The sequence below is a fragment of the Cebus imitator genome, unplaced genomic scaffold (genome assembly GCF_001604975.1).
Source record: "Cebus imitator isolate Cc_AM_T3 unplaced genomic scaffold, Cebus_imitator-1.0 Scaffold136, whole genome shotgun sequence".
NCBI classification, from domain to species: Eukaryota; Metazoa; Chordata; class Mammalia; order Primates; family Cebidae; genus Cebus; species Cebus imitator.
The window spans coordinates 4,101,902-4,127,159 of NW_016107451.1; the positions used below are offsets into that span (position 1 = coordinate 4,101,902).

General features: G+C 48.6%; 1 protein-coding gene across 4 annotated transcripts in view; it reads left to right on the forward strand.

Annotated features, from left to right (window-relative positions):
• The window catches only part of HIVEP3 (HIVEP zinc finger 3), a 517,135-nt gene that overhangs the window by 314,297 nt on the left and 177,580 nt on the right, over nucleotides 1-25,258 (forward strand). For all 4 annotated transcript variants that reach the window (XM_017541784.2, XM_037743190.1, XM_037743191.1 and 1 more), the window contains one exon: nucleotides 13,653-13,732. The gene's annotated coding sequence lies outside the window, so the exon portion shown is untranslated. The remainder of the gene's footprint in view (nucleotides 1-13,652; nucleotides 13,733-25,258) is intronic.

Below are 25,258 nucleotides of genomic sequence, written 5' to 3' on the forward strand. Positions count from 1 at the left end.
TTCCCTGACCTGGCTACCCTCTAAAGTCAAGGTGTAGTCAAAAAAGCCCTTGTTCTGGAATCAGCAAACCCAGGTCCAATCACATCCCCCCATCCCCTGCTGTCCTTGAAATCTTTGCTTTTCCTCTCGGAGCCTTAATTTCTTTATCCAGTCATTAGAGATGACAGTATCTGCCTCATAGATTTCAATGAGGCCTAAATGAGCTCAAGGAGGCGAAGGTGGCAGGTACCCATGGGAAACACTCAATAAGTGCCTCTTTGCCTCTTTTCCTTCTTCTTTCCGTCCTCCACTTCTTTACCTCCTTTCCCCCTTTCCGTCCCCACCTCCCTCTCTCTTTTGCCTTTTTCCCATCCCTTACTCCTCACTGCCTTGAATTATTGATGTTAAATTCCCAGCCAGTAACATCAGAGGGTTAAAATCCATAACCAGCCTCCCCTCGGATCACCCTCCCTCCCCGAGCTGGTGAGCTCATCGGAATCATAAATCATACATCAGGGCTTGAGAACCCAGGCCCCTGCAGTCCAGCTGATGAGCAACCTTGGGCAGGAGGCAGTCTTCTGGAAGGGCTGGCAAGCTCTGAAGCTATGAGCAGAGGAGGCACCATTGTCAGGAGCTTTTCTTGGAAGGGGAGCTGACAGCCTGTGGTCCGCTGACCAGCGGCATTGTTTCGGGGGTCTCTGAGCCTCCCCCCTCACCGTCCTGCAGCTCTCTCCAGCCCCTCCCCCAGGCTTACTCATCACCTACTCGGTTTCCCATGGCAGGTCTTAAAACAACTGACAGCAAAGTTTCCATTGCTCAGAAGCAGTCAAAACATGGCATGGGCTGCTCAGCAGGTAATGAATTCCCTGTCACTGGAGAGTTGGAGTAGAAGCTGAACCTCCAGGGGGCTGGATGCTATGGGAAGAATTGTCGTACCAGGTTACAAATTTAATAGACTCTTGTCTCCACCTAGGATTCCATAATGGAAACAATAATGTTAAAATCACCACATAATTTTACAGAACCTTGGGGTGCTGGGCGATTGTCCTCATTTACGTAAAAAGTTAACTTGCCAGGGTCATTTAGCCAATAAAGAGGCCGACTGTAAATCCAGAGCTCTACCTGCCCCATTATTCTTCAAGTTAAACTTTCTTGGCTGGAAGCTGCGTGGAAGAGCATTTATTGCACAGCGACTGTGTGTGACTGCTGAGCCCCAGGCGGGAGGCTCAGGGACTTGCAGAAGCCAGAGACTGCTTTCTGAGAGTTGGCAGTTCTATTAAGGGACAAAGAGCAGACCCAGAAAGAGAAAACCAGTGCTCTTGGGGCAGTGGGAGTGCAGAGAAGGAAGTGATGCTCTGGGCTGGGGCGCGGATGAGGGGTGGGAGGACATGGCAAGAGGGGAAGGTGTCTGTGCCTACCAAGCCTGCTGCAGGCCACGGGCTCCTGGGGGCCTTTTATGTCTTACTTTATTTAATCCTCCCAGTGGGTCTGTGAGAATGGCCCAGCATCCAGTTTTGACAGATGCTCTGCTGAACTTGTCAAGGTCACACATCTCAGAAGTGGAAGGACCACGTGTGTCTGACACCAAGACTTTCACATCGGTGGGAGGTGACAGAGGGAAGGACAAGTTTGCCCTGCTGTGTCAGGAGGGCACGGATCTGCTGTCAGGCTCCATTGCCTCCGGCCAGCGTTGGCAACTGGCTGGGAAGGAGGTGATGGCTGAAAAGGCCTGGTGGCTTTGACCTCCAGCCTGGGAGGGCACCAGCTTGATGCTTCCCCCCAGAGAGGATGGAGGGAAGAATGGTGGCTATGGAGGCAAGAGGCTGCTGGGCCATGCAGGGGGCCAGTTCTGGCCTGTCATACAAGTGACCTGGGACAGACCGTAGCTCTGTTTCTGGTTTTCTGTGACCCCTGAGGTGGGTCAGCTCAGGGTACTGGTTTCCCTCTTCACTCAGAAGGGCAGAGCCTTCATGTGCTAAAGTTAATTTGTCACTGTTAGCATCGGCCCTGAACATCTGCCTAAACCATCGGCCAGCCGCAGGCACCCACTGCCCCCTTTCTGCTTTGTTTTCCTTTATGGCGCTTATGCACCCTGACATTACATTCTCTGCCTCTTCATTTATACTACTGCCTTTCTCTGCCAGGAGACTGGAAACCCCACAGAGGCAGGGCCTGATCTTCATCCATGGCTGTGTCTCCAGCACCTGAGCAGTGACTGGCACATACAAGCAGCGGGTGCATCTTTACAGAATAAATGGCGGCATGCCTCCTTCATATCACCACAGCCTTATTCCTGCTTCTCCTGCCACTTGTCGCAGGCCACTGTAACTGCATGTGTCGAATCTGTCCCTGCCTCACGCCATGAGATGCTGAGGCAGAGCACGGAGCACAGCCTGGAGCAGGTGCTTGAAGAGGACTTGTTGAAGCAGTAGAATAAAGTGCTCTCCTCCCCGGGCCTCAGTTTCCCCATTTGTACACTGAGAGGGTAGTCACCCTAGAGGCTTGTTACCATCCTCCCTCAGTGACATTCTGGGATTAGCAGCTCGCCGGCTGGCATTTCTGCACCTGCACCTTGGTGTGTTTGCTGCCCTGTTTGCCACCCCAACGCATGTCCTGACCTCCAAGGTTGGTCACTGCCCAGAGCCTGCCTTCCCTTTGAAGAGCAATTAAAACCCCAGAATAGCCCATTGTTTAGAGTCAGGTGCCTGGACCCTGTATTTATCTCCAGTGTGCCGAGTGTGCTCGGGTCCCTGCCAGCCACGTGGTGGGCATCGTTGGAACCACTCAGGCCACTCAACACAGAGTCTGTCTCTGGCATTGGGAGATAGCCAGCTCCAAGGGGCAGCTATCTGAGGATTGGAAGGATGAGGAAAAGGCATAAAAGGGAACCAGCTTTTACTAAGAGCCAGGCATTCGACAAATGCATTTTATATGTCCTCACAAGGGCTATGTAAGATCGGTGTCATCAACCCCATTTTATTTCTGGGAAGCTTAAGGCTCAAAGAGGTCACTTTCCCATGGGACTTCCTCAGGCTTGCAGAGCTTCTAAGGGACAGAGCTGAGATCTGAACACAGGACTGTCTCACCCCAAAGCCCAAGCTTTTTTACTGTGCACCTTCATGTCTGCTGGGTGGTGGTGATAGTCGCCACCATCAGCCCATGAAGCTATAGCCCCGTAACTGCCAATGAGCGAGCTAGAGAGGAAACCAGTAGGCCCCATGGATGCTGTCGTGGGCTCTGCATTTGCGAATCACCAGCCTTGATTTCTGGCCTCTTCCTGGCCTCCCCATACCCTCTGCCTGTTCTTCTGGGGCCTGTCAAATTTCACCTCCGCTCTGAAGGAGACATCACGGCCAGGACGCAGGCCTGGGGCTACCGAGTGAGAGAAACCAGGAACTTGTGAACAATCATGCGCAAAGGGAAGGGAGGGCACTAGAGGGCCAGCCCAGCTGGTGGCAATGGGGACTGCAGTCCAGGCCGAGCAGAGAGTCCAGAGAAAAGGGCCAACTCGGGGGCATCTTCCAGGCACTACCACTTACCAGGCAAGTGACCTTCAGCAAGCTGGTTGATTTCTCCAGGTTTCAGTTTCTTTACCTGTAAAATGAGAGTTGAGCTGATGACTAGCTGATAAGGCCCTCTTTGGGGAGCCAGTGAAGTAATCCATGTCAAATTCTTAGCTGCGAACCTGGTAGGAAGCAGGTCCTTAAGAAGCTATGGTGACTGCTGCTGCACAGCCACAGGGACTGAGGAGTCAGGTTTGGGGGTGAGGCCACGGCAGAATGCAACACCAGCGCTCAGGAGTAAGGTGGGTGCTTGGCCTTGGGAACAAGACAGGCACATAGTTTCTAGACACAGGGCACAATGTGAGGGCCGGAAAGCCTGGGTGGGGGCTCTTTATATGCTTCTCCTTGTGAGAGGGAGGACTGGGCTGAGAGCAAGGGGTAAGACTCAGCTGGCTGGTGGAAGAGAAGAGATGGGGGACAGGAAAGACAGACCATCAGTGAGAACTTAGAGTTAGAGCCATTCCATGAGGCTCTGAAGAATTCATTGACCATTTCACATGTGCTTGTCCTTTTGAAGCAGAGCCATGGGATGTTCAGAGCTGGTGTGACCTTAGAGGTGGTGCTGGCTGCCCCGGGTCACACAGCAGGATGACAGAACATCCTTGCTCTTCTCTGTGCCTCTGTTTTCCTTTTGGTCACATGAAGAGGGTACATAAATAACCTTTTAGAATCTTTCTAGCCTTGAAAATTACCCCCAGGGACTATTTTGGGGTTTTGCCCCATGCTAGGAGAAGGGAAGTGGGAGCTCTGAAGAGGCAGAGTGTGCAGATGAGAAATGTCGCAGGAGGAAGTGGCCAATCCCCTGGCTGATGCACAAAGAATGGGATGGAGGGCAGAGTGTTGGTCTAGCTGCCATCACCTTGAACTTGAGTAGAGCTCTCTTGAGGCATTAGGGTTGCTTGAGTACCGTTGACCCAGATTGGCACAGCTAGAAACTTCCCTATGGCTTTCTCAGCTCCTGGTAGAAGTGAGTACTTAGCCAAAAGTCCCTACCTCCCCCTGCCCCACTCCAGACACGTCCCTCCAAAGTGCCTATCCATCACCTGAGATGAACCTGGCTAAAGCCAGCAGAATCCTAGGTCCCAGTGGGCCAGCAGAAGCTGCAGTTGGCCCAATGGCCCTGAACTCTGCATCTGGTGTAACTATGGATGGCAGTGGACGGTGGGGATTACTGAGCTGCACCCTCACCTAAACTTTGCCATGTCACTGACTCTGCATAACTGGATTTGCCTCTTTCTGCTGCAGGTTCCCTGCCTAAGACTTCAATTATCTGCAAAGTCAGAGCCCCACATGAACTCCAGTCCCTTAGCCCCTGACTGGTGATCACCATTCCACCCAAACCCTAGTTTGGTATGGTTTCTATTCTTCATGACCTCAAGCTGCTGGGTGGGTTCCTACCCTAAACAAGGAAGATTGTTAGGCAATGACTCTGCCTTTCTTCTGGGCTTAGAGATTGCTACTGCCTGGAGGCCACCTCTGTCCCACCCATGAATGCCTCTGCTTAGACCCATCACAGGCCTGCTGCGCTCACCAGATGCTCCTTTCTGCAGGCTTCTACCTGACATGACCCAGATGCATCTGTCCTACCCTGCTGAAAATGTGCAGCTGAAAAACGTGCAGCCCAAACATCCAGGATCCAGGCACATTCCAGCTTCCCCCTCTGCCAGCCTCACCTCCATAGCTGCAGTGTCATCACCCAAGGCCATGGGAGGCCGGCACAGTCCAGGGCCATATGCCACATGGTGGCAGGGGGTGCAGAAGAGGAACATCTTCCTCAGATTCTCTTTTTGTTAGCAAAGAAACTCTTTCCCAGAACCCCTGAGAAAGACTTCCCTTAACTCTAAAATGGGAGTAATCGATCCCACTGGTCAGAACTGTCGTATGAGCCGATCACTGGAAAGTGGAAGGGAGTTTCATTCAGTTCTGAGCTCACCCCAGTAAAAGCAGGTCTCTGCCAGCAGAGAAGAAATGGGGGATTACATGGCTACTGTGTTGCTTCTAGTACTTAACTTGAAGTTTTCTCGTTTGCGGTTCTGGTGCCAGAGCTCCTGGTCACAGCCCTTTGTGCCAAAGGAAGCCATTTGCCTTACTCCTCTCGCATCCGTTAGGGCTCTTCAGTGTAAGCAGCAGAAGCTAACTTGAGATAGCTTAAGCAAAGAGGGAATATATCTGAAGGATAATGCAAATCTTACAGAATTGACAGGAAGGCTGAAGAGGCAGATTCAGAAAAGGATCCAGGGCCCCTCCAGGGACCAGACAACAGGAACTAATCAGAAATGGTCTTGTCATGGCCACAGATATGGAAGAATGAGCTCCAAGAGTCAGGGCCTGGCAGAGAGCATCTGAGATGCCTGGCTCAGGGTCGTGCCCATGCCCCCACCCTCCTTGGTTGTGAGAAAGCAGGAAGCCCTGATTTTCTGTCCACCAAGACCAGGAGAGCTGATTCCCCCAAATGAAATCAGAATTTCATTTGGCTGTTGCCAAAGTGGAGAGAAGGGGTGCCGAGTGGGCAAAAATCAACAAATGCCCACCACGGTAACACACGATGCTTGACCCAGAGACAGAGTGGAGATTGCCCGGCATGCCTTCCCATGTGGAGGTTAACAATGCACAATCTCAACTGCATGAGGCTGGCCACTGGGAGCAGGAGGCATCACCTGAGCACTCTCTGCAGGTGACTCTCCCTAATGTCACCCTGATAAGGCAGAGGATTCTATCAAATCCTTCTAGAGGCTCCCTGTGCCCTCACCTGGGGGATGGCCCCTCCTAGGGTCTCCCAGTCATTCTAGAAATTCTAACAAGCCTTCTGTTCACCAACTATAGGAAACTGGTGTCAGCCCCAGAACATCCCTGAATCTTTCTTCAAGCCTGTATGAATTGAAGGTCAACCCCCAGGCTTACTGACCCCTGACAGGGCAGGGTTTGGCTTGGCCAGGCCTATTGCTGCAGATAGCAAACTGTTACTGAGCATGTATTCATTAGGGCAGGTAAGAGGCTAAGCACTTGGCATGCAGTACATCATTTTATTCTTCCAACAGCTCTATCATATATGGCTATCATTTCCTTCTCTACAGATGAGGAAACTGAGGTTTAGAAGGAGTCAATAGCTTTCCCATGGGCACAGCTAATAAGCAGCAGAGCAGGATTCGAATCTGACCCCAGATCCCCTTCTTAATGACTTCACTGTACCATCTACACCCCACTCCTAGTAGGCTTCTTGTTCTTCCTTCTTGGAATGAAAATGGATCCAAGACCTTGGTTCATAAATTTGTCCTCTAGGCGTATCCACCCACCAGAGACCCTCCTCATCCTTCCCAGTACAGGGACTTGGGCTTCAGCCTTGGCCCTATAAGAGCCTTTGAAACTGCTCCAAAACTGCCACCTGAGAGAGGGTGAGTCCTTTCTTGCCCCACCCAAAGCCCTCCATGGAAGCATAACCATAAGTTGCACTTTTTAATTTTCACAATGAAAGCTTGTCATTGCCTTTGTGGCAGTTCTGGTTTCTAGAGGACATGGCTCTGCCTTCTGTGGGTGGCAGAGCATCCTCTGCTTCTCCTGCCAGTGCCCTCGACCTGGCAAAAGACCAGGAGTGAAGCAGGTGCCCTGGGGATGGTCTAATGCAGCAGTTCACCAGCTGGGCTCCGAGAAGCCCCAGAGGTCCTACAGAACTCCTTCAAGAAGCAGCCTGGAGAGAGCTGAGAGGAGCAGCATGAAATATACCCAGCTCAGCTTCCACCAGAGCACCCTGCCTTTCTCTGTCTTACACACTGATCTGCAATGTAAGGGTGATTTTCTAAGAAAAGATTCTGTGGCTAAAACTCACTGGTTGGTTAGATACATTGACACTTTTTTCCATAAGACTCTGCCACATTTTCCTTGAACTGAGCTCCTGTATCACCTTGGCCGCTGAGAGCATTGCCTTTATAGAACCATAGCTTAACATTTTTTCTTTGACATTGTTAGAGGGCCGATAACCTGGATTAGCCATCTATGTGTGTAACACCTCAGCATATCAGGAGAACAGTAGAGAAAGTCATCCATTGTGTTGCTCAAAAACTCCTGGAAACAAAGACCCTGGTGACTAATTCCTCTCCAAAATTTGAGCCAGTAGAGTTTCACTTTCCTAGTTTCCTGGTCCCTTCCTCCTGCTAGACAATAGAGCCCATGTTTACTCTTTACTATGGCCACTAATATGCCCAGAACATATTCAGCTAGGCATTTCTCTTTTTAAAACACATGTATTCACACCTGTAATCCCAGCACTTTGGGAGATGGAGACGAAAGGATCACCTGAGGTCAGGAGTTCAAGACCAGCCTAGCCAACATGCTGAAACCCTGTCTTTACTAAAAATACAAAAATTAGCCAGAGGTGGTGATGCGCATCTGTAATCCCAGCTACTAAGGAGGCTGAGGCAGGAGAGTTGCTTGAACTTGGGAGGCGGAGGTTGCGGTGAGACAAGATTGCACCACTGCACTCCAGCCAGGACAAGAGAGTGAGATGCCATCTCAAAAATAATAAGTAAGTAAATAAATAAAAATAAAAATGGAGTTTTATTTTTAATATAATAATAAATAAATAAATAAACACATGGGGGTAAGGGTTTAAAAACTACCTATAATATGCTATGTTCACTACTTGGGCAATGCCATCATTTGAAGCCCAAACCTCAGCAACACAGACTACACCCATGTAACAAACTTGCACATATACCCTGATTTGTCCTGCAGGCTGTCAACCCCTGATATAGCTGCACCCTAGCTTTCAATAGTAGGCAGCCATTTCCATGTGTTTGAATGGTTGTGTCCCAATAAAACTTTATTTATAAAAACAGGCTACCATGTAGATTTGTCCTGCAGGCTATCAACCCCTGTTATGGCTATACCCTAGTTAGCTCTTCCCATGTGTTTGCATGGTTGTGTCCCAATAAATACAGAAACAGGCTACCAGTTGGATTTGTCCTGCAAGCTGTCAACCTCTGATATAGCTGTACCCTAGTTTTCAATGGTAGGTTAGCCCTTTCTATGGTAGGTTAGCACTTAGGTTTGCTGTCGGTATTCAGTGTCTCAGTATTAGAAGTAAGACTACATGGAACTTGCTCAGAATTTTTTTCTTAGACTGTCTTCCTGGGAATTGGGATGACTTTGCCCAGAAGTGTGGATAGTTGTGAGGCAAAGCTCTTGATGCGTGCTGTGAAGTTGCCTTTCAAAACTTGCACTCTGTCTGTTTTCACTACCAGCAGCAATGTGAGAGCACCCATTTCCTCACACCCTGTGAGTGCCAGACAGTATCCTTCAAAACGTTTGCTTCCAGCACCCCCTGCTCTTTTACATCTGAATTTTGCTTTTGTCCAGTGGTCTGAGCCTCTGTCTGCACTTTTGTTCCTTAATCTTCCTCACATCCTTTTTGGAAGTAGGCAAGATACAAGCAAACAAGTTTCTGGGTTGTATTAGGTCTGTCTTCCTGGGATCAAGTTCAGGGAGTGGAAGGAGCCAGGGAGAAACAGAGTTCTGAAGATCCAGTGTGGATGGCGCAGGCTGATAGGGCTGACAACTCCCCTTCTCTGCTGGATGGAGAACACTCTCTGCCAGGGGCACTGATGGAACTTCCAGAGGCTGCATCACTGCAGGCCAGGCTCGGGTGGGGAGACAAGAGTGCCTTGGAGAGAAAGAAACAACATGCTGGAAAGGGAAGGAAGTGAGTTTGGGGGTCAGATGGGCAGAGGCATCCACTGGGGCTCCGCGTGTGAGCCTGTACATGTTCTCTTGCCTTTCTGCATTACCCATTTCATCATCTGTAAAGGACATGAAAAGGCCAACTGCACAGGATTGCCATGAGGGTTCAATGTGATCCTTTATAGCAGAACCTCGCACAGTGCCTGGCACATAGAAGCACTTGATGTGTCTTTGTTAAATTGAATTGCCTTGCATGCTCGCATCTTAGGAGCAGTGGGGAATTGATAACATGAGTATTTTAAAAAAGAATCTATGGATCCAGTGTGCACCACATGGTAGGCTCTAAAAAATAATTGATGGACGAATGAATGCATGGAACTTTGAAGTCAAACAGCTCCAGCCTCATCATTTATTAGTTCTGTGATCTTGGCAATGCCTTTTCCTCTCTATGGTTCAGCTTCCTTTTCTGCAAAATGGGTCTAATGACAAGGATATTGACAGGTGCTCACAGATAAGGAAACAGACATGGCCAGCTGACAGAGTCTCATGGCTGGTATGTGGCAAGATTCAAGTGCCCACCGCAGGCTCATTGCGAAGTCTAAATGAGGCAAAGAATTAAAGCTTCTGGCTCAATGGATGTTCGCTCCTTCTCATAAGCAGGAAAGGCTGCCAGCCTTGGGGTCTCACTGGTGGAAACAGAGTAAAGGAAGGGCCTGTAGCCACCACGGGGACTGGGACTGACTCAGAGGCAGCTGCATACAGGCTGCGAGTTGCTGGCACTGGTGTTTGCAGGGAACTCTCTAAGCTGATTTTCTGGAGACCACCTTTCTCAGGGGCCCATTTCCTAAGCAGCTGTCTTGCCTCCACAGAGCCCAGTTCATGCTGGAGCCAAATAGAGAATTTGCCTTTTCATAGCAGCCTTTTGGCCTAGAGGGTGGAGCCTGCACTATGCAAATGAGTCCATCCTTGAAAAAGGCCCCCAAAGCCCATGTGAGGGAGAGAGTGGTGGAAGCAATGCCTAGCAGAATGAGGTGACCCGCAGGATGGGCGCCATCAGGATGAGCTGCTGCTGATCCCCTAAGCTCAGTGTTACTATGACTGGGGCCAGGTTCAGGAAACTTTACCTCTTCCATGTGACATTTACCTTCAAGATAGGTGTGAATATTCCCATTTTACAGATGAGGATACTGAGGAAAGTACAGGAGGTAAGTATACAACTAGCGAGTGACAGAACAAGAGTGAGGACTTGAATTTAAGTGTCTGACTCTAAAACCAGTGTGCCTAACCATGAGTCACATTTACTGCCAGTCAGTGGGCAGGCCTTTGAATCCTGGGAAGACCAATCTCCTCGCGCCTGGATCTGGCTGTGAGCAAGGAACTGGGGGACCCCAGCTTCTTTGGGGCCACAGCTTCAGCTATTCTTTTGCCTTGCTCATTTATACTTAAAGCATAGCTATTTACTTCTTTACAGAAAGTATTTTATCCATTCAACAATCCAATACATGTTTATTAGGGATTTTTTATGTGTTGGGTCATATGCTAGGTGCAGGAGATATATCACAAATAATAATTACAACTAATCCTTGCTATGCCTAGGTACCGTTCTAGGCATTGTGCATGGATTAGATCACTTAATCCTCACAACAACCCTATAGATAGCTATTATTATTCTTTCTTTATAGCTGAAGGAATTGAACCACAGAGAGGTTATATAATTTGCCCAAGGTCCCACAGCTATTAAGGATCAGAATCAGGATTTGGACGCAGCATTCTGGGATCAGAGTTCATACATTTAACTGCCCCCATACTGATAGGACTCTCACAGTCTCTGCCCTCATGGAACTTAGAGTCTTTCTTTTGCAACAGGCATGCTAGAATAACACCAAAAATATTTATTTCAGTTTTATTTGCTGAGAAGCAAACTGGACAATGAGAATCAAGAATGAATGGTCCTGGATTTGTAAAGTGCTTGACATCGACAGGGCCAGCAGGAAGGGGTCAAGATCATGAGCAGAAACTTGGTCCATTTCCCACTGTGGCCTTGATGGCTGCGCGTCCTTTGTCAAGCCTTGTCACCTCTCTGGGCCTCCATTTATTTACAGGATGGATTGTCAGTAATGTGCTTATTCTATCTTCTTCCCAGAATTTTCGTGGAGACTAAATGAGGTGGCAGATGGAAACAAGAGTTCACGATAAGAAAGAAGCGCTGGGCAAGGGTTTGTTATTCAACCAAAGTGAAAATTGGATGAATAAATGAATGAATAAATGGTCCTAGCAGTCCTGCAGCTTGGCTCCTTGGGGGACAAAGAGCTCCCTTCAGGACATCTGTTGGGGTTTTTCAGGGTCCTAACAAGGCTCTTTACCCTTGACCATGCCCCTTGAATTATTTTGTATTTGGTTTGTGTGACCCTCCAAGAGTGTTTTAGCAATCATTTATTAATGTCTGCTGGGAGATCAGCCTTGTGCTAGACTCTGCTGGGAGACAGAGACGAATTTTAAATGGACTCTCCCCTTAGGAGCTCATAGGCCAGGAGGATAAATTGTATTAAAAATAATGGGAATAGGCCGAGCGCGGTGGCTCATGCCTATAATCCCAGCACTTTGGGAGGCCGAGGCAGGTGAATCATGAGGTAAGAGATCGAGACCATCCTGGTCAACAAGGTGAAACTCCATCTCTACTAAAAATATAAAAATTAGCTGGGCGTGGTGGCGCACGCCTGTAGTCCCTGCTGCTTGGGAGGCTGAGGCAGGAGAATTGCTTGAACCTGGGAGGCAGAGGTTGCGGTAAGCCGAGATCGCGCCATTGCACTCCAGTCTGGGTAACAAGAGCAAAACTCCGTCTCAATAATAATAATAATAATAACGGTAATAATATTGTAAACAATAATAACCTGCAATATCTGAGCATTTACCACATGACATTGTACTGAGGTTTTACGTACATCAACTTATTTAGTCATTACAATTCAGTTAATTACTAAAAATACAGTTCCCGTTTTACATATGGGGAAACAAATTCAGAGAGGTTAAAAAACTTACCCAAGTTCACACAACCCTGAAATCACAGAGCTGGGTGTGAACCAAAGAAACAAATGTGGATACAATAACTATTATAAAGTAGAAACTACTGTGTACCCTAGCACAGGGGCAAGGGCAGGCTTCTCAAGGTTCAGTAACAGAAGGGAAGTAAGACAGTGATGGTGCTGCTGCTGCTGTTATTGATAGTAATGATATTGATGTTGATGGGGTGATGGTGAAGATGACGGTAGCAGTGATAATCCTCGGGTGCCCATTTGTTGAGCTTCTGCTTTGTGCCAGGCCCTTACCTGGGTGCTTTCTACTGTCTCATTTAATCCTCATAACAACTTTCCGATGTCAGGATTACATCTCCATCTTACTCTTAGACCAGATGGCCTCCCTAAGGGCACACATCCAGTGTGGCCTGGGCTTAAGCTTAAGTGTACCTCACTGCAGAGCTGTGGCTCTTCCCTGAACCAGAATCCCTAACCTTTGGACCAGAGGCCTGGGCATCTCAGAGATGCTCCATAAATGTCTGTTGAATGAATGAATATTGAAGGAATGGATCCCCAAGGGCTCAAAGCCTTAAGCCCAGAAGACATAAATAACATGTCTCAAATGAGTATGCATGCAACCATAATTTAAATATATGTAGCAGTGTTACAATTACTAAAATACAAGTTAATTGTAAAGTATTAGTTCATTGTAATTTTGTACTGCTTATTTTCTCAACGAGAAGCTAATAGGTATAGAGTTACCATCAGGAGGAGTTTGGAGAAATAATTTCATACAAAGAGAGGTCCTTGTACTGAAAATGGTGGGAACATTCTGCCATCCTGCATGGCTTAACCAAAGTGCTTTGCCCAGCACCTGGCACAGAGGTCACTTGGAGAAGGGGGGCAACCCACCAGCCTGTGGCATTTGTCCTGGGTCTACCCATGCCTCTCTTACTGGATCTAGGCTGTCACTATCAGAGACTTCATCTCCATGAGGACCTGATGCCAACAACTTTCCCAAATGACTGTTGAACGCTTGCATGAATGAATGAATAATGAAAGCAAGAATGAGTGAATTACAATGAACAGTGCTTAGGGAACCCACAAAGGGTGTTTTCCCTGAGGAATGTTTGAAAGTGGGAGTTCCTCCAGCCTCAGGCCTGAGCACAGGACCAGCATGCCTGTGGGGTTCCCAGGGACAGACAACTCGTGACTTTTAGCTCTGTGCTGGGGTTTTGAGGCTGTGGTTACCTCCCAGGGACCTGAACTTGACCTTGTCATAACCATGTTGGAGAAGGGGTGGTGGCTAGGGCTTTGCTTTCAGCAAGGCTGTGCTCACCATTTTTGGATGCATTTTTCAAACTCAGATGAAAGTTGACAGATGGCGGTGGCATAATATTCTCACTTTCTCTACTTCCCACAGGCCTCCCTCCAACACAGTTCTCCAAGCTCTAGAAATCTCTGACACATCTCGACCATGAGACCACAGCTGGCTTTTGGCAGGTGAGCGCTCCCCAATCCCCTGCCATACCTCAGGACACAGGGCAATTTCAGCACAGCCCAAAGGCCACTAGGCTGTGTTTTGAGGCCAGGAGGTAGACGGGGATGACCTTAGCCTCGGGCAGGAGAATGGAGCCCCACAGTCTACTGAGACTTCAGGAAAAAGCCACCCAAATGTCCTGAATCCTGCAGCTGGCATTTCTGCAAATGGCAATAGGAGAGTCCTAGGCTGAGAGCCAAGGGAAATGCTTCTGACCCCAGGTCTGCCTTTATTGCTCAGGGAAATCTCAAGCAAGCACCTCCTTTCTGGGTCTCTGTTTCCTTGTCTGCAAAGTGTGGGAGTGGGACTCGGCAAACCCAGCAGGGCTCACGCTGAGGCCGTGGGCTGCGGGGAGGGAAGTGGGGCTGGCACTGCAGCTGTGTACCGCATCCTTAGGACTCAGTCTCTGTTTGACTGCTCCGTGGACTTTACAGCCACAGAAACCCTGCAGTGGGCTGTGTGTTCACCTTGTGGGTCTATGCGTGCATTTTGGGGAGGGAGCTGTATTCCTCCCAGTAAATGCTGCTTGAAGTCGAACTCAGACGCAATCAGCAGCTCCATGCCTGCCCTCTCGTGGCTTGGTCATCCGGACATCATTTATTGGGTGTTGTGCTCTATCCTCTGTGCTGGGCACTGAGGCACAGAGATGAACGAATCATGGCGTTGTCCTCAAGAAGCTTCCGCTCCAGCAGAGGAGATCCAGGTGCAAATAGCCACAGAACAGCAAAACCTGTGAAGGCAGGAGGGTTCTATTCTGTCGGGGTTTGGTTGCAGGGTAGTTCAAGGAAGACCATTTGAAGGTGACACTTGAACTTGGCTTTGACGGATGAGAAGTTCATCAGATGAAAAATGAACGAAGAGTGTTCTGAGCCAAAGGGACAGCAAGCGGAGCAGTGGAGTCGCTGGGACGCAGGGCCCGAGAGGAGGAGGGTGGGGGAGTGAGGCTGAGAGAGCGGCAGGATTTTGGGGTCAGCCAGGAGCTCGGGCTAGGTCCTTCCCGAGGAGGGAAGGGAGACAGTCAGCCCTGTGGCTCTAAGAGAGGGCTCTAGCGGGGTGCGGGAGGGTGGGGAGGAGGGTGGTGGTAAGGCTGAGATGAGAGGAGGCTCACCTGTCAGAACCTACAGAACCTCACAGGGGCCGGGGGCAGGACACCGCATGCCGAAGCGTCTGTGGCCTCGGCTCTCACTGGCTCGGGCGTCCCTCTGCATCCTTTCAGGTCCCCGGGATCCCCGCCCTGCGTTGGGCTGCCACTCCCGCCACTGGACTGCTTCTCTTCTGCTCTGCCCGCACCCACCCACTCTCCTCCTTTCCTGCCCCTGAAGGACAGCAGCCTGCCCCCTCCTGGGCAGCAATCCTGTAAGCATTCAATGCTGTCCCCAAGGCCTCTGAAGCCTTTTCTATTATAGCAAGATTGTGGTGTTCAAAGTGCTGTGGGACTGTAGAGGAGGTGGCAGCCAGAGGACGGAAGCAGGGTGGGCACCATAAGGAGGGAATCTGCGCCAGAGGATGATGATGAGAATATTTATAGCAACTGAGGTTTGTTGAGCACTTACTAGAGTGGTTTCTGCGTGGTGGGAATAGCTGGCAGTTTGCTCTCTTGGTAGAACTCAGAACGCTTTCACACCTCGTCTCCAGGAGTATAGAAGGAGTAGCTTCTGGGGCCAGGGAGAGCCTGCTGCAACCCTGCCCCACCCTTCCTTTGAGGAGCAGTGGAACCATCAGAGCCTCAGCAGGGCCTGTCCATGTAAAATACTCACCTTTTGCGGTGGTGCCAGAGTCAAACACAAGAGCTCCAGTAAGAGGCCAGCACGGTGTGCACCAGGTGGTCAACACTTACTTTCGGGGCTCCCCTGCCAACTCAGCCCTGCGATGGAGTGAGTGGCAGCTGATGGGCAGTGCTGACCTAGAGCCACCTGTGAGTTTTGTGTTCAGAAGTGGCGTGAGTGGTCAGCACGCGTGCCTTAACAGGAGGTCAGGCCAGCGGGCTTGACTTTCCTTTGAAAAGTACACTCAGCAGAGCTTTCCTGACACCCCCTATCCTGGCATTGGTGGATACTGGGGGCCCAAAAAAGAGCAAGATGGCCCCTTCTCCAGAAGGGACACACAGACACAGGAATAGCCACACACTGAGAGCAGGAGCAGCCCCACAGGCCCATGGCAGAAACCAGAGCCCAGGAGAGAGGGAGCCACATTCGGTGGGGGCTGCGGCTAGGAGAAGCATTCCAAGGGTGAGGTCATGAGCACTGGCACCAGAAGGATCCATGGGAGTTCTCAGGTCAGCAGGGGTAGGGCAGGGGGCCCTGGTGGAGAGGGGCATGGCATGAGAAACACCAGGGTGTGTTGGGGTGTCGGTAGTCTTTTCGATGTCCTGCCCAACAGGACTCCCTGTCACAGGGGAGCATTCATGGAAGCTTAGCATCCAGCCCCTCATCAACTTGATCCTCATCAGAAAGGCCACACCCAGGGACAGGCCCCACAGCTCAAGGGCCACATAGGTGAGCTCCATGGTAAGGCCAGATCTGCAGCCTCTAATGCCTGTAAGACTTTTCTTGATTGGAGCTGAGGGCACACGTTACCTGCAAATGGTGACATGATCCAGGTGATATTATTTGTACTGGGTGCTGGGATAGAGATGAATAAACTAGGTCCCTACCCAGGTAGAGTGAAGGAGGGAACGGGGCCTCAGACACCTGTACTGCATGCCCATCAGTGTTCTCTGGAGGGGTGTTCAAAGTGCTGTGGCACTGTAGAGGAGGTGGCAGTTAGAGGACGGAAGCAGGGTGGGCACCATAAGGAGGGAATCTGAGCCACAGAGTAATGATGAGAATATTTATAGCAACCGAGGTTTATTGAGCACTTACTACATGCCAGGCAGTGTTCCCAAGGAGCTTCATACAGATGTACACTCCACCTGCACTTGTCTGTGAGGCAAATGCTGTTTCCATCCTCTTCTACAGATGACAACTGATACACAGAGAGACTGTGACTGGCCCAAACACACAGCGCTGGGAAGTGGCTTAGCCAGCGTGAGCCTAGACAGTCTGACCCCAGAGTCTATACTTGAGTGACCCTGGGGAGCCTTTCACTGAACACTAGAGGCACCTCCAGGGTTGATACTATGTCTGTTTTGCTCCAGCACCTTGTGGGTCCTCAGTTAAAATGTGTTCACCAATAAGAATGCACAAATGCCTGGATGAACTGGGCCCTGGGAGGCTTGGTGCAGTATGTGAGGATAGAGATGGCACTTGTACAGAGGGAGGAGCTGGAGCAAAGACCTCAGGTCAGGGCACCTGGTGTTGCTCAGGGCTACTGCCCCCCCAGAAGCACTGGAAGGCTGAGTTTAGATAGCAGCCTCTCCAGCCAACTCCCTCCCCCCACGCCCTGTCCCAAAGGCCTGGCATCTGCCAGCTGGTCCCACCTTGGGATTTGCTGTGCCCTTTGTGCTCCCGAGTCATGATTTGTTACCCATCCTCTCAGAGGCTGCCATGGGCAGCTCTGGGAAGATGACCGTGAGCCCCCAGAGCTGAGGAAGTTGTGCACCTGAGGCACTCAGGAAAGAATTCGAAACCCCCTCCCTTAAGGGGTTTGCTTTGTGAATGTTTGAGACTTCAAGGAGCAGGGTGTTTTTGTTGTTGTTTTGTTCTGTTCTTTTTTCAAAGGCCCTTCCTGCCTTTAAGCTCAGTGGGCTGTGGGTGGAAAGCTGGGGTTGGGGTTTGGCTCTATGGCTTCCTAGCTGGTCATCTTTGAGTGAATCAGTTCACTTCTCTAAACCTCAGTTTTCATCTCCATCAAGTGGGAATAAACCAACTACAGAATTAAATGGGGCAAGGCTTGGGAAACTCCAGTACAACACCAGCCTCAGTGAAAGCCTGTCTCGCTGCTTCCTGCTTTGCTTCTGGGGCCTCCGGCTCCTCCACACAAGGCAGGGCTGGAGAATGCTGATCTTTAACACCAACCAGCTGTGTAAATATATTCACACACATATACCACATGTCGTGAGCACACACAATTTAATCATTTTATACATTTAATAGGAATATATAACTTACAGCATCTTACTGTGTTTTCTTCTGATTATAAAAGTAATACATATGTATTTAGAAAATTTTGGAAAGTAGAGGAAAAAAAAATTTCACCTACTACTCCACATCCGTGACTGGGCTGTTTCATGAATTCCTCTTCCACTTTTTTTTTTCTATGCACGTACACAAATTTTTTTAAAATAAAGTTTTTGGAATTATACTCACATTCTATTTTTTAACTCAAGCTGGGCTGTTGAGCCAGGCTGCTGCACAGGGCCGTCTGTTTCTGTGCCCGGGAGGAACAGAGGCTGCGGCTGCCACAGCGGTTTGGTGCCCATCTGCCGCACTCCTGCCTGGGCGGCTGCTTGGAGGCATCTGACCTTCGGATGTTCAGTGTCTCCGGCGGGTGCACATCTGACATTAATTTTAGCTTGGCCTCTCAGGCTCACTGGCCTTGGGGCCTGCACATAATGGGCACCTTATGTAGACAGCTGCCAACAGTGCAGGAAGAAGTGTCCTACCTTAAAATGTTCCTCGTCACCTGCCAGCACACTGCTTGTGGAGAACAAGCCAGCTCCGTGTTCCTTCTTCTACCAGGAAGGAGCTGTTGTTGACGTTTGTGGCCCAGCAGGCAGCGCCTGGTGGCCATGTGGCCCACCAAACACACAGGAGATTGCTTCTCTGGATGGGGTCGTGTTTTGACAGGACAGGCTTTGATTGTGGCAGGAACAGCTGAGAGAGACATCCCAAGACACTGCGGGCTGTGGGGCATCTGAACTGCCCTCAGAGGTGTGCCCTGATCTTCCGGAGTCTCACCCTCATGCCTCACATTTGTCAGATAGGTACAAGTATACAATGTCATTCGATATCCCATTTTGTCCTGAAGACAGCCCTGTGTGTTAGGTGGCAGTATTCCCATTTGACAGATGAGGAAACTGAGGTCGAGATGGGGAAGAACATTACTTACTGCTGAGTGATGTTCCATGGATGTATCAGTTTGTTGAACCATTCACCTTCTGAAGGCCATCTGGGTGGTTTGTAGCTTTTGGTTATTATGAATAAAGCTGCTATAAACATTAGTGTATAGGTTTCTTTGTGAACAAAAGTCTTTTTTTTTTTTTTTTTTTTTTTTCTAGACAGGGTCTGGCTCTGTCACCCAGGCTGGAGTGCGGTGGCATGGTCTTGGCTCACTGCAACATCTGTCTCCTGGGCTCAAGCCATCTTCTTACTTCAGCCTCCCAAGTAGCTGAGATTACAAGTGCATGCTACATGCCCAGCCAGTTTGTGTATTTTTAGTAGAGACGGTTTTGCTATGTTGCCCAGGCTGGTCTTGAACTCACGGGCTGAAAGTAATTCGCCTGCCCTGGCCTCCGAAAGGGCTGGGATTATAGGTGTGAGCCACTGCACCTGGCCCATTTAAGTCTGAATTTCTCTGGGACAAATGCCCAGGAGTGCAGTTTTGCGGTTACATGGGAGTTACATGTTTAGGTTTTTAAGGAACTGTACACTGTTTTCTGCAGTGGCTGCACCATTTTGTATTCCTACCAGCAATGTGTAAGATCCAGATTTTACACCAGCAATGTGTAAGATACAGATGATTCTTTATTTTTCACGATTTCTCATTCTAGCTGTTTTGATAGGTGTATGGTCATATTTCTTTCATTTGCTGAAGGTCACACAGCAAGATGGTGACAGGCAATTGACCATGGATGTGGGTCTGTCACTCAAGTCCAGGGCTCTTTCCGTTCATCAGCACCATAGGTAGGCAGCTCATCCAGGGCCACAGCCATCTGCTTAAATCCTTATGTTGGTATTATTTGTCCAAAATGGAAACACTTTAATGTTCACCTGAAAAAGAATTTGTGTTTATTGAAAATGAATCTACCTGGTTGGTCTGTTTCTAAAGCACAAATCTAACTGCGGCAGGCTCTTACTTCAAAATGTAGGGTGCCTCCCTCTGCCCACACAATGAAGCCCAGATGCCCTTACCTGACATCCAACCTCCACAGCCTGCTGCCGGCTGACCCCCCAAATCTGCGCACCCTCAGCATTAGAGATCTCTATTGTGGCTCTTGGTCAGGGTTGGGGGTTTTCCTTCTGATTCACCTTCTCACCAGAATGGAGCTGCAGGAAGCAGGCGACTTGCAGGCTACTCATCCCCGTGTCCCTGGGGCCAGGCACAGCATCAAGTCCAGTAAATGTATTGGCCGCCAACCCATGGTCCTTCATGAGAAACCTGAGCTCTAATCCAGGCTTAGAAATAAGCTGAGGCCTGCCCAGCCGCTGCCAGCCTGATAAGGAAGTGGCTGCTTGGCAGCACTCCCAGAAGGGGTCTGCAGGGCTGAGTCAAAAAGCCGCAACCCTGGGCAGGCAAGGAGGACTCTGGAGGGCAATCCCCAGATACGTGCTGGAGACCAATACCCCACCTCCATGGCGAGTCCTCTACCTCCCCTCCTTCCACTCTCTCTGTAGCAGTGATCATGCCTGTGCGATATGCCCCTTGCCTGACAGGAGCTCTTTGACCCAAGCTCTTTAGGAATGATTCATAGAAGCAGTGTCATACAGCTCTGGGGGGAACAAGTTTTCTAGGGACTGTCTTGGTTTAGTGATAGCAGGACACTTGCTCGGGCCACAGCCCCTCAAATTCCCAGACTCTGGTGCTCTGGAGGTTATTATAGGAGAGGCAAGGTTTTTAGAGCCCCACAGCCCTGGGTTCGGCTAACTGGTCCTACCACTTACTAGGTAGGGTTACATCTCTCTGAGACTCAGTTTCCTCACTTGCAAAATGGGACTAGTGATCCCAGCTTTCAGGGTGTGGTATCTTGTGGGTAAAAGTCTGGCACAGTGGCAGACACATGGTGAATAACTGTGCTCCTTCTCCTGGAGGCCTTTTAGGGCCTGAGAGCCTGCCTGAGGAACGCCCTGCTGCTTGATGAGGGTGGCAATCTCTGGGGACAGGTGTTGGGGCAGGTTGCACGTGGCACACAGTCTCCTAGTGAGCAGCTCCTCTCACTCCAACATGTTCTTAGGGGTTTAGCCAAGGACCAATCTCGTTTTCTAATGAAAACCTGTGAAAGAGGGTTTTTGTAATCAATTAATTTCATTTCACAATCAGCTTTCCAGGAGGGTGTCTTTCATTCACTTGTTCATTCATTCATTCACCCTGCAAATACCTCCAGAGCCCCGACCACCTGCCAGGTAGTTGTAGGAAGTGTACAACTAGGCCATGCAAGGACCCTGCCTTCAAGGAGTTTACTGTCTAAGCAGTAATTATAATTTTGGGTGAAAAAGTCAGGTGTGGCATGCAAAAGGCCGAGTCCTGAGGAAGGAGAGATTGGCAAAGACTCCTGCAGGGCTGATTAGAAAAGCTTTCATCAAGAAGGTGGTACCAAAATAAGGCAGTTAGAAAGCATAGAGGGAAAAAAACTTCATTCTCTGAAGAAATAAAAGCATAAAATAATGAAGAATCAACTGAAGAAGATATCATAAATTGTTCTATAAATAAAATTGAATCCCCATCAAAATCCCAACAAAATTTTTTTATAAAATGGTTACAAAGTACATCTGGAAAAATAAACATGGATGAACGGCCTAGAAAAAAAATCAGTGTTGATACAGAAATAGCCGTGTGGCTCAAGGAACAGAGAGCCCAGAAGTCAATATCAATGTAGGTGAGGACTACTATGTGAATGCATGGCCTTGAGAATTAGAGATGAAAATCAGATGATTCCTGATGTGTTCTAAAAACCACCAGCGAGCTATGTGTAGGGAGGGAAGGGAATACAACTGGCTCACTAACTCAGTTCCTGCACCAAAATAAATTCCAAGGCAATTAAAAAACATGAAACCATAATGGTACTAAAAGAAAGACAATGAGGGAATATTTGTATCATACTGGAATGACAAATGCCTCCTAACATGTAAAATCAAATCCAGAAACTATGAAAGAAAACAATTAAAAACCCTATGGGCAAAAATCCCACAATAATCAGGTTAAAGGATGATAACAAATTAAGAAAAGTATTTCAACATACGCATGATGGATTAAAGGTTAGCAGTACTAATACACAAAGAGCTCTTACAAGTGTAGTATTAGATAAAGACAAATTGTCAGAAGAAAGATGGGCAGGGGCAATGAACAAGCAATTCACAAATGACAAAATCCAGAGGATAGAAAGCATGTGAAGAGCAGTCACCCAGGGACAAAGGACACATATTAAAGAATCAAAGTGTGCTTCGGGGGCCATTTCAAAGAATGAAAATACTTGGGGAAATACAGAATGAAAGACAGGAACAGCAGAGCACTGTTTAGTGGGTCATGGATTGATACACATTTTCTGGAGGGGAGATTACGTATCAATACTTTCAAATGTCTCCACCGTTCAACTCTGTAGTTCACTTTTCACTTCTAAACAGGCATCCTAAAGGGCCCAGGATTGTGTAGGAAAGCAGCAGAGCACATTGGATAACAGTGTAGAGTCTGAGATCAGAGAGACCTTGTTTCAAGCCACCTGGCCCTGGAGAAGTTCCTTCACATCTCTAAGCATCCAAGTCCTCGTCTGCAAAGTGGGCATAATAATAATACCATTTTCATAGGCTTGTGGCAAAATTAAATGAGATAATATAAAACTCTTAGCAGAGGTGGGCCCCATAGTAAGTGCTGAATAAATGCTAGCTCTTTTATTATTACCAACAAAGATGTTCATCACAGTATTGTTTATAATAGTGAATAATGGGAAGCAACCAAATTGTTTGTCAATAGGGAGCTACTGGTTATTCATTACAGAAACGTGCACAGTGATGGAGCCATCTGAGGACCTGTATTTACGAAAATGGAAAGATGCCTTTGACATAGTAACCTATGATTTTTTTTTAAGTATCAAAAGGGTATAGACCATCCATTCCAAGTTGCATAGAAGCATACATCCATGTATCTAGAAAGATGTCATTGATTCTTGTTATTCATAGTAGTTATGTTCTATAATCCCAGCACTTTGGGAAGCTGAGGTGGGTGGATCACTTGAGGTCAGGAGTTCGAGACTAGCATGGCCAACACGATGAAACTTCGTCTCTACTAAACATAGAAAAATTAGCCAGTCATGGTGGCCCAGGCCTGTAATCCCAGCCACTCAGGAGGCTGAGGCAGGAGAATCTCTTGAACTCAGGAGGCGGAGGTTGAGGTGAGCTGAGATCGTGCCACTGCACTCTAGCCTAGGCGACAGAGCGAGCCTCTGTCTCAAAAAGCTGGGACTACAGGTGTCAAAAAAAATTTTTTCTGTCTAAAAAAAAAAAAAAAAGATTCACCACTCTCCACATCCACAAATGACTGTGAATGCAAATATTGATTTGGAGGTCACAAATAAATTTTATCAAGCAGGTAAATTTGCAAATGCAGAATCTGTGAATAATGAGGATGGATTGTATCTTAAAAGATGGTATTTTCATCCATTTGGGCTGCTATAACAAAATACCATAAACCGACTGGCTTAGAAACACAGAAATCTATTTCTTACAGTTCTCGAGGCTGGGAAATCCAAGATCAAGGCAGATTCATGATCTGATGAGGCTCTACTGTCTGATTCATAGGGATCACATTTTTGCTGTGTCCTCACATGGTAGAGGGGATGAGAGCTCTTTCTTTGGCCTCTTTTATAAGGGTACTAATCCCGGCAGTTCATGAAGATTCTGCCCCCAGAACCTAGTCACCTCCCAAAGGCCCCACCTCCTAACACTATCACCTTGATGGTCAGGATTTCAACATATGAATTTTGAAGGAATGCAAACAATCACTTCCAGCAGATGGTCATGTCAGTAGTTACCTGAGAGTCAGGATTTAAGGGGATTTTTTTCTGTTCTTCTTTAGACTGATAATGCTTTAACTTTTTGCAGTGGATACATATTATACGATCCATCAAAGCAAAAAAGCTATTTTTAATTTAGAAAGAAAACTTGTTACTGATGGCACTCCCTTGTCAAAATAAAAATCCTTACTCATTAAAATAATACAGTTAACACTTTTATGTATTGCTTGCTATATGCCACACAGACAACTAAGCCCATTACATATATTAATTCGTGTAGTAGAGTCATCTCACCAAGAAACTCCATGAGATAGACTCTGTTACTATCCCCATTTTATAGCTGAGGCAAACAGAGGTCAGATAACTTGCCCAAGCTCACAGCCAGTAAAGGGCAGAGTCCGGATTTGAACCCAGGAATTCTGACTCCAGCATCCATGCTTTCTTTTTTTGTTGTTGTTTTTGAGATGGAGTTTCAAACTTGTCACCCAGGCTGGAGTACAATGGCACGATCTTGGCTCACTGCAACCTCTGCCTCCTGGGTTCAAGTGATTCTCCTGTCTTAGCCTCCCGAGTAGCTGGGATTATAAGCACCTGCCACCACACCGGCTAATTTTTGTATTTTTAGTAGAGATGGGGTTTCACCATGTTGGCCAAGCTGGTCTTGAGCTCCTAACCTCAGGTGATTTGCCTGCCTTGGCGTCCCAAAGTGCTGGGATTACAGATGGGAGCCCCCGCACCTGGCCTAATTTTTGTATTTTTAATAGAGACGGGGTTTCACCATGTTGGCCAGGCTGGTCTCAAACTCCTGACCTCAGGTGATCCACCTGCCTTGGTCTCCCAAAGTGCTGGGATTACAGGTATGAGTCACTGCATGGCCAGAATCCATGCTTTCAACCAACAATATGTGAGTTCTGCTCCATCCCAGGCCTGGCACAGGTCTCTGGAGATGCCCAGGAGGATCTGACCAGGCTCCTGGCCCAAGGTACTTCCAGTCTAGGTTGAAGGCAGTGGCAAGGGTACACCAGGCACTTCAGGCTCATGTAAGCGGGGTGCTCCCCATCCCAGCCTGAGGACCCAGAGAAGGCATTGCTAGCCCAGCATCCAGTGTCTCCACAGTCTGCCGCCCATCTTTCTCACTTCTTTGCAGGCACACTCTCCCACTGGAGTGCCCCTGCCACACCCAGCCATCCCCTGCCACGTCTCTGAGACAAGGCTCAGCTCAAACGCTGTCTTCTTCCTCCAGCCATCAGGATGAAGCAAGGGCTCCTTCCCCTGACCTCCCTACACCTGATTCCTCTCTGTTTTGGAACTACCTGGTCACTGTCTTTCTACTCACCTGTCCACACTCCCCCATCATAAGCTGGTTTCGGAAACCTTTTTCCCCCAGCACCCAACACAACCCTCACACATGTTATCCAGCAATACAAGTGGATTGAATGAAGAAATGAACAAACACGTGGAAATACCTAAGATCTGAGACTCCCAAAGACCTAGGCACACGGGACTGCGGCACAGTAGGTGTTGACAGCTGCTGAGGCCCCAGAGGACCCTGGAGGACTGAGCTGTCTGGCTAGAAGCCTCCAGCGACCACGGGACCGGGAGGCGGAGCCGACAGGCTGCAAGGCCAACATTAGCCAGGGTGTTGTTTCTGCGGCTTCTGAAGCAC